A 13,141-nucleotide genomic window follows, 5' to 3' on the forward strand; every position below is an offset into this window, starting at 1 on the left:
TATTTTCGTTCAGTTTTACCTTGCACGAGATCCGTGGCTTGGGTGATTCGGGGTTTTCGCGACGCGAAAAGCGGTTTTCGCGGCCCGAAAAACCCAACACCCCTCTCTCCCTCTCTTCTCCCTTTGCTCTCTTTTCTATTGTGGTGGTGGTGGCCGAATATTACAAGGAGGAGAAGCTTTTTTTGGTGGTGTTCATCTTGGAGGATCGTCGCCCTCACGACGTCCAAGGCGAGGCGAGGAATACGGCAGAAGATCTCGAGGTCATTAGTTTACAAAGAGAAGGTATAACTAGTAATTTTCTTCCACATCATACTAGTTATTTTCTTTGTAAGAATTTTAAATACAAGAGGCAATTAGATCTAGTATTTCGAATTTATTTTTTGAGTTTGTGTTTTCTTCTTTTTCGAATTTGTGATTCGATTGTTCTATTTGGTTAACCTAGAGTTATTTAAGGAAATTAAATATTAGCTTTCCTTAAAAGGCTTTGCCTAGGCGGTGGTGGTTGCTCCCATATCCAAGAAGGTCATGTGCCTCGCCATGCAGTCCTGGAAGCCAATTTTGGAAATTAATATTTAATGAAATTAATAACTTAGGTAGATTTAATCAATAGTGTTAAGTTCCGCTTGCGATTCAAATCTAAACCATTAAGAACAGATAAGTTAAATTTGGAATCAATGATGTAAAGTTCCGTCTGCGATTCCTAATTTAACTTCTAAAGAATACAATAGGTTATTTAAGGAAAGGTTTGACATTTGTACAGTGTAAAGTTCCGTCTGCGATTCCTAATTTAACTTCTAAAGAATACAATAGGTTATTTAAGGAAAGGTTCGACATTTGTACAGTGGAACCGGTACGTTTTCCTAGGATTAACCAACAATTGGTATCAGAGCTAGAGTTTGCCTCTGTGTGTTTATGTAACGACCCAACTCCTGGGTACTAAGCTGTGAGCCGGATCGCTACATTAACTACTGAAACTGCTGTGCCGTACTGTGCGGAAAACTGGGTAAAATAAAATTTCTCTAACTGACTCTATTAAACTGACAACTGGTACACCCATGCTGTTATAAGGAAGGGTTCAAGACCTTTCCGGTAGGGGTATATGTGCTAAGGAGGATACTTGACCTCCCATCTGAGCTAGAACTCAAAGCTAACTTCCCAGCTAGCTGCTGTTCGATCCACGGACCGATCAAACTTGCCGTGATTCTGTGCCCTGCTGGATCGGTCTACGGACCGATCCAGCAGAGGCTGGATCGGTCGGCAAGACCGATCCAGGTGTGTCTGGATCGGTCTGCAGACCGATCCAGGCACCTGGAGGCGCTGAGATGCCTACCTTTCGATGCTGGATCGGTCGGCTGACCGATCCAGGCACCTGGAAATCTTCTCCGAGGCTACTGTATCGAGCTGGATCGGTCGGCTGACCGATCCAGGAGGATACAGTAGCATTCTGTATCTCGCTGGATCGGTCGGCTGACCGATCCAGTGGTACAGCTCAGACCCTGATCGGTCTGGGGACCGATCAGTGTCTGATTTCACTCGAGAGTTCTGATTTCAGCACTTTGGCGTGCCAAAACATCACACAACAGTTCTAAAACAATGGAGATACATTCTAGCATGTAAGTACTAATGTTCTAAACATGATAAACTAAACAAGACATAGTTACTAAGCTAGAACAATTAGTAACAAGACTAAGTATGAAACTAGACATGTTAAGTGCTAAAACTGAAATAAAAGCGTATAGATCCCAAGGATCTTTATTCCAGACCCCTTGCACACACACATCATCGTAGCATCGTCCTCCAACCTCCGCTAGTCCACTTTTCTTTTACCGGTATCTGCAGTATAAGAAAAATAGTATCTGTAAGCCAATAAGCTTAGTAAGAAACCATCTACCTCACAAAAACATGCAACGATGCAATTATGTTTTTAAAACATGCTGTTTGAAACCTAAACTGAGCATGCAAGCATGGCATGGCATGGTATCACACAAAGCATGGCATAACATATAAACTGAACCTGAAATTGAACTAGTCATGCATATATCTAAATTTGTACACGAACTCAAATCATGTAAACTGAACCTGAACTGAACTGAATGCTAAATTAGTGTTCTCATCACTGGTTTCAAATTTGAAAACTATACATATAATAGATGAAAATACTAAACATGCTGTTGGGGCCCTGGCATCTGTACTTACTGTGCGCGCATCCCTACGGGACCCGGGATTGCAAGTTCCGAATCCAGCAGGGTTACTAGGTTATCTGAACCTAGGGACGACTGTGGGAGTCCAGCCCATGGATATCTGATCCAAATACAGTGCCAACTGAATAAAAGTAAAATACTGAATACTGTTTTATTTTACTTTGCTGTTCTAGGTTATCTGAACCTAGAGCTAGGTTATCTGAACCTAGAGGCTACTGTGGGAGCCCACCCAATGGATATCTGATCCATTAGCTGTAATATCTGATAATAAACTGAGTAAAATGTTTCTAATTCATTTTACATGCTGTTAGGACGCCTATTGGTGCATCCTTCGGAACTGAGCATTCTACCGAACGCTTGGTGTGCACTAAAAGCACACCCTAAAACTGAAAACTGTAAAATTACTGAACTAATGCCAAAACTAACAAGCGAGAGCAATTATACTGCAGGTGAGGGGTTTCTTACCTCAATCGCAAGGTTTTCTTACGATTTATCCGCTAGGTTTTTCCGGAAAACTGCTCCGTTCGACGAACCGCTTACGTCCTCGCGTTCCTCTCGCGGAGAAGAACCGACTTCGTACGGGTGTTGTCGCCGGAAAGTGAACACACGATCCTAGGGAAGGAACCCTAGGTTTCCCTTGCTTTGTTTTGCTGCGCCGAGAGAAAGAAACGGGAGAGGGAGAGGGTCTCGGTGAGGGATTGGAGAAGGTCACGAACCAATTAGAAATAAACCAACCCACTTAAACCTCCTATTTATATCATGTGGTAATTCCGGTCCAACTCTAATATAAATATAAATGTTTCTCCTTTCTCTCAGCACGGCCCTGCTGGGTTCACTGGTTACTAACATTATCCCTTAAACCATAGGTCTCGGGTTCGATTCCCGCTTAGGCCGTTTCCGTTTCCAATTCTTTTTGCTACTTTCGATACTTGTAAAATTCCGGAAAAATATCTAAAAATTCCACAAAAATCATAGAATAATTCTAAAATAATTCGGGAAATTTTTCGGGCTTTACAATCCCCCATACCTTATAAAAAGTTCGTCCCCGAACTTAAAACAATTCTGGGTACTTCTGTCTCATGCTGGCCTCTGTCTCCCATGTCGACTTTGACTAATGGTACCTCCTTGTTCCGTAACTTCTTTACTGCTCGGTCTATTATCTGAATAGGCCGACTGTCATAGCTGAGATCATCACGGACCTGTACCAACTGGGGCTCAATCACCTGGGTGGCGGCTGGAATATGCTTCTTCAGCATGGAGACATGAAATACATTGTGGACAGCTGACATCTCCTGAGGTAACTCTAGCTCATATGCTACCTTGCCCACTCTCTTCGTGATAAGGTATGGTCCCACATATCTGGGAGCTAGCTTGCCCTTCTTCCCAAAACGCATGACTCCCTTCATGGGAGCTACTCTGAGGAAAACTGTATCCCCAACTGAAAACTCTAGGGGTCTGCGGCGTGTATCGGCATAGCTCTTCTGCCGGCTCTGTGCTGTCTCTATCCTCTGGCGAATCTGCTGTATGGCTGCTGTGGTATCTGCTACTAGATCTGTCTGAAGCTCTAGTTCCTTCTGTTCACCACTCTCATACCAGCAGATTGGTGATCTGCACCTCCGCCCATAGAGTGCCTCATAAGGTGCCATGCCGATAGTGGCCTGATAACTGTTGTTGTATGCAAATTCTGCTAGACTCAGATATTTGCACCAACTTCCCTTGAAATCTAGGGCACAAGCTCGGAGCATATCTTCGAGTACCTGATTTACTCGCTCCGTCTGACCATCTGTCTGAGGATGGAAGGCTGTGCTGAATTTTAACTGGGTGCCCATAGCTGACTGCACACACTTCCAGAAGTGTGATGTAAATCTGCTGTCTCTGTCTGATATAATGGTTCGTGGGACTCCATGCAGCCTGACAATCTCCTTGAGATATAACTGAGCTAGCTGCTCCATGGAATAGGATATTCTGATAGCTAAGAAGTGGGCTGATTTAGTCAACCTGTCGACTATTACCCAGATGGCATCAAAACCATTCGTGGTTCTGGGTAATCCCACTATGAAGTCCATAGAGATATCCTCCCACTTCCATTCTGGAATCTGGATCGGCTGCAAAACTCCTCCTGGTCGCTGATGTTCTGCCTTAACCCTCTGACAGGTTAGACAGATGCTGACGTATCTGGCGATATCTCGCTTCATCCCAGGCCACCAAAATCGTTTCCTTAGATCCTGATACATTTTGGTGGAACCAGGATGCATCGCATAGGGAGTCCTGTGAGCCTCGTCTAGAATCTGTCTCCGTAGCTCCTCCTGATCTGGAACACAGAGTCTGTCACCAAAATAAACTACCCCACTGGCGGACACTCTGAACTCTCCACTTTCTGATTCTGCTAACCCTTGCTTGATTTTCTGGATTTCAGGATCCTGCTCCTGAGCTGTCTGGATATCATCAAGCAAGGTAGATGCTAAGGACATAGTGGAAAGTTGCCCGACCATAAGCTCGAGACTAAAATCTGTAATCTCCTTCCTTAGGGGTGGTGACATAGCTGCTAAAGATAATAAGGTGGCATTGGACTTCCTGCTGAGTGCGTCTGCTACCTTATTAGCTTTCCCTGGATGGTAGAGGATATCTATGTCATAATCCTTGACCAGCTCTAACCATCTGCGCTGTCGCATATTCAGATCCTTCTGAGTAAAGAAATACTTCAGACTTTGATGATCTGTATATACTCTGCACTGAGCTCCGTACAAATAATGTCTCCAAATCTTGAGAGCGAACACCACTGCTGCAAGCTCAAGGTCGTGAGTAGGATAGTTCCTCTCATAATCCTTGAGTTGTCTGGAAGCATAGGCGATCACCTTGCCCTGCTGCATCAGTACTGCTCCTAATCCCAATTTAGAGGCGTCACTGTAGATGTCGAAGTTGTCTGTGTTTTCTGGTTTAGCTAAAATAGGAGCACTGGTCAATCTCCGTTTTAGTTCACTAAAGCTGTTCTCGCAGTCCTCTGTCCACTGAAATTTCTTGTTCTTCCTGGTGAGAGCTGTCAGTGGGGAGGCTATCCTGGAGAAGTCCTCTACGAATTTCCTGTAGTAGCCTGCTAATCCCAGAAAGCTTCTGATTTCACTGGCGTTCCTGGGTCTCTTCCAGTTACTTACTGCTTCTATTTTGCTGGGATCTACCATAACACCATCCTTGGAGATGATGTGACCTAGGAAGGCTACCTGGTCCAGCCAAAATTCACATTTCGTGAATTTGGCGTACAGCTGGTTCTGCTGAAGGATCTGCAAAACTGTCTTCAGATGCTCTGCATGATCCTCCTGAGTGCCTGAATAGATAAGAATGTCATCGATGAACACGATGACAAACTTGTCTAAGTATTCTCTGAATACTCTGTTCATGAGGTCCATGAAAGTAGCTGGAGCATTTGTCACGCCGAAAGGCATGACTACGAACTCATAATGCCCGTATCTGGTCCTGAAAGCCGTTTTAGGTATATCACCTTCCTTGACTCTAACCTGGTGATATCCTGATCTGAGGTCAATTTTAGAGAACACTGTGGCTCCCTTTAGCTGGTCAAACAGGTCATCTATCCTGGGGAGAGGGTACCTGTTTTTAATTGTGACCTGGTTCAAGGCACGGTAGTCTATGCATAGTCGCATGCTTCCATCCTTCTTCTTCACGAACAACACAGGTGCTCCCCATGGTGAGTGACTAGGGCGTATGAAACCCTTGTCAAGAAGCTCCTGCAATTGCTCCTGAAGTTCCTTCAATTCAGCTGGAGCCATGCGGTACGGTGCCTTGGAAATTGGATTGGTGCCGGGAATGAGCTCTATCTCAAATTCAATCTCCCTGTCTGGTGCTAAGCATGGTAACTCTTCAGGGAAGACTGCTGGGTAGTCACAAACGACTCGAACCTCTGATAGCTGTTGGTTCTTATCCTGGCTGGTGATGACTACATTTGCTAAAAATCCCATGCATCCTGAATCCATTAGCTGCTGTGCTTTCAGTGCTGAGAGAAACTTTCTGGCTTTTCTCTTTGGTTTTCCTATGTACTCAAACTGTACTCCTTCTTCAGGTTGGAATATAACCTTTTGTTTACGGCACTCTATAGAAGCGCCGTATCTGATTAGAAAATCCATCCCAAAGATGACATCGTAGTCAGTCATTTCTAGCACTATCAGATCACCAAAAAGTTCTCTGTCTGCTATAATGACTGGCACTGCTCTGAGCCAGTGTGTAGATGCCATAATGTCTCCTGAGGGTAGTGTTGTCAGAAACTGACTATTGAGTACTTCTGGAGGTGTTGCTAATTTTTCGGCAAATGCCCTGGATACATAAGAGTGGGTTGCCCCAGTATCGAATAAGACAGTTGCATTATGCTATAAAATACTAATCTGATCTGTGACAACTGTCGAGGCATTTGCTACGTCCTCTCTAGTCAGTGAGAAAATCCTGGCATTCGTGTTAGCTATGGGGGCTTCTAATCTGCCCTGACTGATCTGTGGACCATCTAAGGCAACATACATCTGGTGTAGCTGCGCTGGCTGAGCTCCATACTGTATTGGCCGAGGCCGAGGAAGACTGTTCTTGTCTGCCGCTAGCCATGTGCCCTTCCCGCCACATTCAAAACAACCCAGACTTGCGGCAAACTCTGGATGATGTTTCCCACAAGTAGTACACTTAGGATGTCCGGAATGTTTTCCACCGGTGGTCCTCCTTTGGGTCACCGCTTTGCTTTACGCTTTCCCTTCCAGCTTGGAGCTATGTCCTGTTGTTTCGCTGAGTACCGAGCCCGCTTGCCCTTGGCCTCGTGGAAAACTCGTCACTGGATGATCTTGTCTGATAGTGCTCAATGATCGAGCACTACTCACTAGCTCCTCTGTGGTTTGTGGCCTATGAACGCCACCAGCCACATTCATTGCGATCTCTGGTCTGAGCATCTTCAGCATCAACCGTACCCGTTCCTTCTCTGAGCTGACTAGTTCTGGACACAGACGGGCCAACCTGTTGAATTTCTTCACAGCCTCCTGAACTGATAGGTTGCCCTGACGAAACTCTGTAAACTCGTCATAGTGTCGGTTCGTGACTTGCATGTGAAAGAATTCCTTGAAGAACTCTTTCTCGAAGTTGGCCCATGTCATCTGGTTTACTGGCCACTTCGATTTAATCCGCTCCCACCACATGCGTGCATCTCCTGTTAAACAGAAGGAGGCACACTTCACCTTTTCGTGCTCTGGCTAGTCTAGAAGCTCCATCGTGCTTTCCAGTGTTTTAAACCATGCCTGAGCATCCCATGGTTCGCTGGTGCCTGAGAAATTCTCGGGCTTAATTCTTTGCCACTGGATAAGGTAAGCTTCTTTCTTAGTCCCTGCTACTGGGGCTACTGGGACTGGTACTGCAGGCTGAGTTGGTACTACCTCTGTGATTACTAGAGTCGTGAGGTTTGGTACTGGAGTGACTGGGGGAGTAGTCTGCTGGTTAGCCTTTAAGGAGGCTATCTCCTGCTGCTATTCAGCTAACTGCTGCTGTAGCTGAGCCACTAGTGCTGTAAGGTCTGGGGGAGGCACTGAACTGCCTGCCTCATGCTGGGGCTCAGCCGCTGATGCTTTCTTAGCTGGACGTCCCCGTACCATTTTCTAAATAGCAGAGAACACATAAATATAACTAGGCTATCATGTCATAGTTAACTACTGGTAAAATGTCAAATACTATTACTGTAAACATGAATTAATTAACTACCAACATGAGAGCAAACATGAAAGCACATATAACTGATATGAAAGCTGAAAACAAAACTGAGTGAGAGATACTCTTACTTGGAAGTTGTAGGCACAATGCTGATGTGTGTGTAGGAAGTAAGGAACACTGCTCTGATACCACTCTGTAACGACCCAACTCCTGGGTACTAAGCTGTGAGCCGGATCGCTACATTAACTACTGAAACTGCTGTGCCGTACTGTGCGGAAAACTGGGTAAAATAAAATTTCTCTAACTGACTCTATTAAACTGACAACTGGTACACCCATGCTGTTATAAGGAAGGGTTCAAGACCTTTCCGGTAGGGGTATATGTGCTAAGGAGGATACTTGACCTCCCATCTGAGCTAGAACTCAAAGCTAACTTCCCAGCTAGCTGCTGTTCGATCCACGGACCGATCAAACTTGCCGTGATTCTGTGCCCTGCTGGATCGGTCTACGGACCGATCCAGCAGAGGTTGGATCGGTCGGCAAGACCGATCCAGGTGTGTCTGGATCGGTCTGTAGACCGATCCAGGCACCTGGAGGCGCTGAGATGCCTACCTTTCGATGCTAGATCGGTCGGCTGACCGATCCAGGCACCTGGAAATCTTCTCCGAGGCTACTGTATCGAGCTGGATCGGTCGGCTGACCGATCCAGGAGGATACAGTAGCATTCTGTATCTCGCTGGATCGGTCGGCTGACCGATCCAGTGGTACAGCTCTGACCCTGATCGGTCTGGGGACCGATCAGTGTCTGATTTCACTCGAGAGTTCTGATTTCAGCACTTTGGCGTGCCAAAACATCACACAACAGTTCTAAAACAATGGAGATACATTATAGCATGTAAGTACTAATGTTCTAAACATGATAAACTAAACAAGACATAGTTACTAAGCTAGAAAAATTAGTAACAAGACTAAGTATGAAACTAGACATGTTAAGTGCTAAAACTGAAATAAAAACGTATAGATCCCAAGGATCTTTATTCCAGACCCCTTGCACAAACACATCATCGTAGCATCGTCCTCCAGCCTCCGCTAGTCCACTTTTCTTTAACCGGTATCTGCAGTATAAGAAAAATAGTATCTGTAAGCCAATAAGCTTAGTAAGAAACCATCTACCTCACAAAAACATGCAACGATGCAATTATGTTTTTAAAACATGCTGTTTGAAACCTAAACTGAGCATGCAAGCATGACATGGCATGGTATCACACAAAGCATGGCATAACATACAAACTGAACCTGAAATTGAACTAGTCATGCATATATCTAAATTTGTACACGAACTCCAATCATGTAAACTGAACCTGAACTGAACTGAATGCTAAATTAGTGTTCTCATCACTGGTTTCAAATTTGAAAACTATACATATAATAGATGAAAATACTAAACATGTTGTTGGGCCCTGGCAACTGTACTTACTGTGCGCACATCCCTACAAGACCCGGGATTGCAAGTTCCGAATCCAGCAGGGTTACTAGGTTATCTAAACCTAGGGACGACTGTGGGAGTCCAGCCCATGGATATCTGATCCAAGTACAGTGCCAACTGAATAAAAGTAAAATACTGAATACTGTTTATTTTACTTTGCTGTTCTAGGTTATCTGAACCTAGAGGTAGGTTATCTGAACCTAGAGGCTACTGTGGGAGCCCACCCAATGGATATCTGATCCATTAGCTGTAATATCTGATAATAAACTGAGTAAAATGTTTCTAATTCATTTTACATGCTGTTAGGACGCCTATTGGTGCATCCTTCGGAACTAAGCATTCTACCGAACGCTTGGTGTGCACTAAAAGCACACCCTAAAACCGAAAACTGTAAAATTACTGAACTAATGCCAAAACTAACAAGCGAGAGCAATTATACTGCAGGTGAGGGGTTTCTTACCTCAATCGCAAGGTTTTCTTAAGATTTATCCGCTAGGTTTTTCCGGAAAACTGCTCCGTTCGACGAACCGCTTACGTCCTCGCGTTCCTCTCGCGGAGAAGAACCGACTTCGTACGGGTGTTGTCGCCGAAAAGTGAACACACGATCCTAGGGAAGGAACCCTAGGTTTCCCTTGCTTTGTTTTGCTGCGCCGAGAGAAAGAAACGGGAGAGGGAGAGGGTCTCGGTGAGGGTTTGGAGAAGGTCACGAACCAATTAGAAATAAACCAACCCACTTAAACCTCCTATTTATATCATGTGGTAATTCCGGTCCAACTCTAATATAAATATAAATGTTTCTCCTTTCTCTCAGCACGGCCCTGCTGGGTTCACTGGTTACTAACATTATCCCTTAAACCATAGGTCTCGGGTTCGATTCCCGCTTAGGCCGTTTCCGTTTCCAATTCTTTTTGCTACTTCCGATACTCGTAAAATTCCGAAAAAATATCTAAAAATTCCACAAAAATCATAGAATAATTCTAAAATAATTCGGGAAATTTTTCGGGCTTTACAGTTTAAAAATTCAAATAGGTTATGCACATGTCATACATAATTTAGGCAGGATAATAGTAGGATGTGCTAACTCTTTGGTTGCAGGCTCCAACTATTATGGCTTATTGATATTGTGTGTGATTGGACCCTTGGACATGTCAAGGGCATTATTTTGTGTGTGCATGATTGTATGTAACTAATACAGCAGGAGCTGTATTAGCCCTAGGATTTTAGAATTTTATTTTCAATCTAGATTACATGTACATTCCCTCGTGGAATATAGGATCGATATATGTAAAATTCTATTTTTGTCGCGGATCGGATTCTTGCGAGGCATGGTACTTTTGGAGCACCAGAGGCGCAGCAGAATAAGAGGCAAGATGGATGCGACGACTCGACCCGATGGCGGTGGCTAAAGATGGCAGCAGCTAGGGTTGGAACACATGGAGGACAGTAACAGAAAACGGCCATAATAGATGAAAAATAATTTTCATATTTATTGCTTTTATTTACTGTGATGTTTATGTGCATGTGATATATACTAGTGTAGGTTAAAATCCTCATTTTTAAATAACTAAGTGGGAGAGGGATTTTAATAAATCCCATGGTCTCCATTACTGGTTTGTAAGTGATGCAATAAGCTTGCGTGTTGGCTCTGAGTTCCTCCCTCCACAACGGATGGGTTTGTTGCGGATCACTAGATCAAATTTCCTTAATGGATGGTTATAGGAAATTATTTAGGAGTGTATGATCTTCTCCAACTGAAGGGGCACAATCCTATTTAATGGACTTAGTATCAAGTAATGGTATACACTTAGACGCATTCAATAGTATCCTCCCCAACGGAGTCACTGCTATTGTATTGTGTGACCAAAGTGAAACCAACTATTAATTTTATTTGACATAAAGTTAGGATGACAGGATAATAAAATTAATGGGGCACACCCTCCTCTTACAAATATTGAATTTGTATACGTCCACACTAACGTGGCATGCAATATTCACGGTGATTTGAGGTGTTGGTTAATTTAAAAAAGTATTGTTTGAGGAATCAATATTATTCTAAATTTAGAGTCTTAACCAAAGTTTATTTTTGTGATTCTTAGAATGGATTTCAACCCACTGGCCATTATACTGAAAGAGAACAAACTTACTGGTCCAAACTATATAGATTGGAAAAGAAACCTGGACATTGTTTTTACTGCTGAGAGCTATAAGTTTGTACTGACTGAGGCTTGCCCTGATGCACCTGACGGTGACTCTACCCCAGAGGAGATTGAGTATCATAAGAAATGGGTAAAAGCTTATGAGATGACGTGGTGTTACATTTTGGCATTAATGTCAAATGTATTGCAACATCAGCATCAAGATTTACCAACAGCTTATGATATAATGAACAATCTCAAAGAACTCTTTGGGCACCAGAGTCGGACTGCTAGGCAAGAGGCAATGAGAAAACTAATGACAACCACCATGTCTGAGGGGACACCCGTAAGAGACCATATCCTCAAAATGATGGCTTATCTGAATGAAATACAAGTCCTTAGAGGAGAAATTGATGGGGAAACCCAGGTCGATATAATTCTCCAAACGTTACCCAGAAGTTTTGAGTAGTTCCGCTTGAACTATAACATGAACAAAAGAGAGTATACGTTGGCGGAACTTCTGACAAAACTACAGGTAACGGAAGGAATATTTCGTCACAGTTCTCAAATTCACTATGCTGAAAATGGTTCTAATTCTAAGTCGAAAGGCAAGAAGAAGAAGAAACAGGTCTTTTCAGCAAAGAAGGTGAATAAAACTCAAGGTACAGGATAGAAAGCTGGAATGAAGAAGCTGAAGGGCAAGTGCTTCATCTGCAAGCAGTCTGGACATTAGAAAGTGGAATGTCCTCGTAGGAACCAGAACAATAAAGGTATATCTCATACTCTAGTAGTTGAAACATGTTTAGCGGTGTTATCTACCAGCACCTGTTGTGTAGATACAGGAGCCACTTATCATGTCTGCAATTCTTTGTAGGGGTTCTAGGAAACCCGGCGACTATTTGATGGAGAGATAACTGTCTACATGGGTAATGCTACTCAAGCGACAGCTGTTGCAGTGGGAGACGTCTACTTATCATTTGATAGGAATAGAAATTTGATTTTAAGAAATTGTCTTTATGTACCCAGTTTTAGAAAGAATTTAATTTCAGTTTCTAAACTGTATTTGGATGGATATTCAGTTTTCTTTAGTAACAATGTAGTTATAAAGAGAAATAAAGTGATTATCTGTTTTGGTGCATTGGTTGTCAATTTATATACTTTAAATCCAATTTCTCCCACAAAGTAAAATATGGAAATTAATAACACATCTTCTACTCTAATAAGAAAAAAGAACCTTCGGAAATGAACCAAACTTATCTTTGGCATCTAAGGCTTGATCATATTAACTTAAGTAGGATTCAAAGGCTTGTAGCCGATGGACTCTTGGGTTCATTAGAGTTGGAAAACTTTCCAACATGTAAATCCTGCTTGGAAGGTAAAATTATCAAGAGACCTTTTAAGGGCAAGGGATATAGAGCCAAAGATGCGTTAGAACTAGTTCATTCTGATTTGTGTGGTCCTATGTCAATCCAGGCGAGAGGTGGTTATGAATACTTCATTTCTTTTATAGACGATTATTCAAGATACGGATATATTTACCTGATGCGCCACAAGTCTGAATGCTTTGACAAGTTCAAAGAATATAGGGCTGATGTGGAAAAACGTCTTGGTAAAAGTATCAAGACACAACGGTCT

Source organism: Zingiber officinale, chromosome 6B (assembly GCF_018446385.1).
Source record: "Zingiber officinale cultivar Zhangliang chromosome 6B, Zo_v1.1, whole genome shotgun sequence".
NCBI classification, from domain to species: Eukaryota; Viridiplantae; Streptophyta; class Magnoliopsida; order Zingiberales; family Zingiberaceae; genus Zingiber; species Zingiber officinale.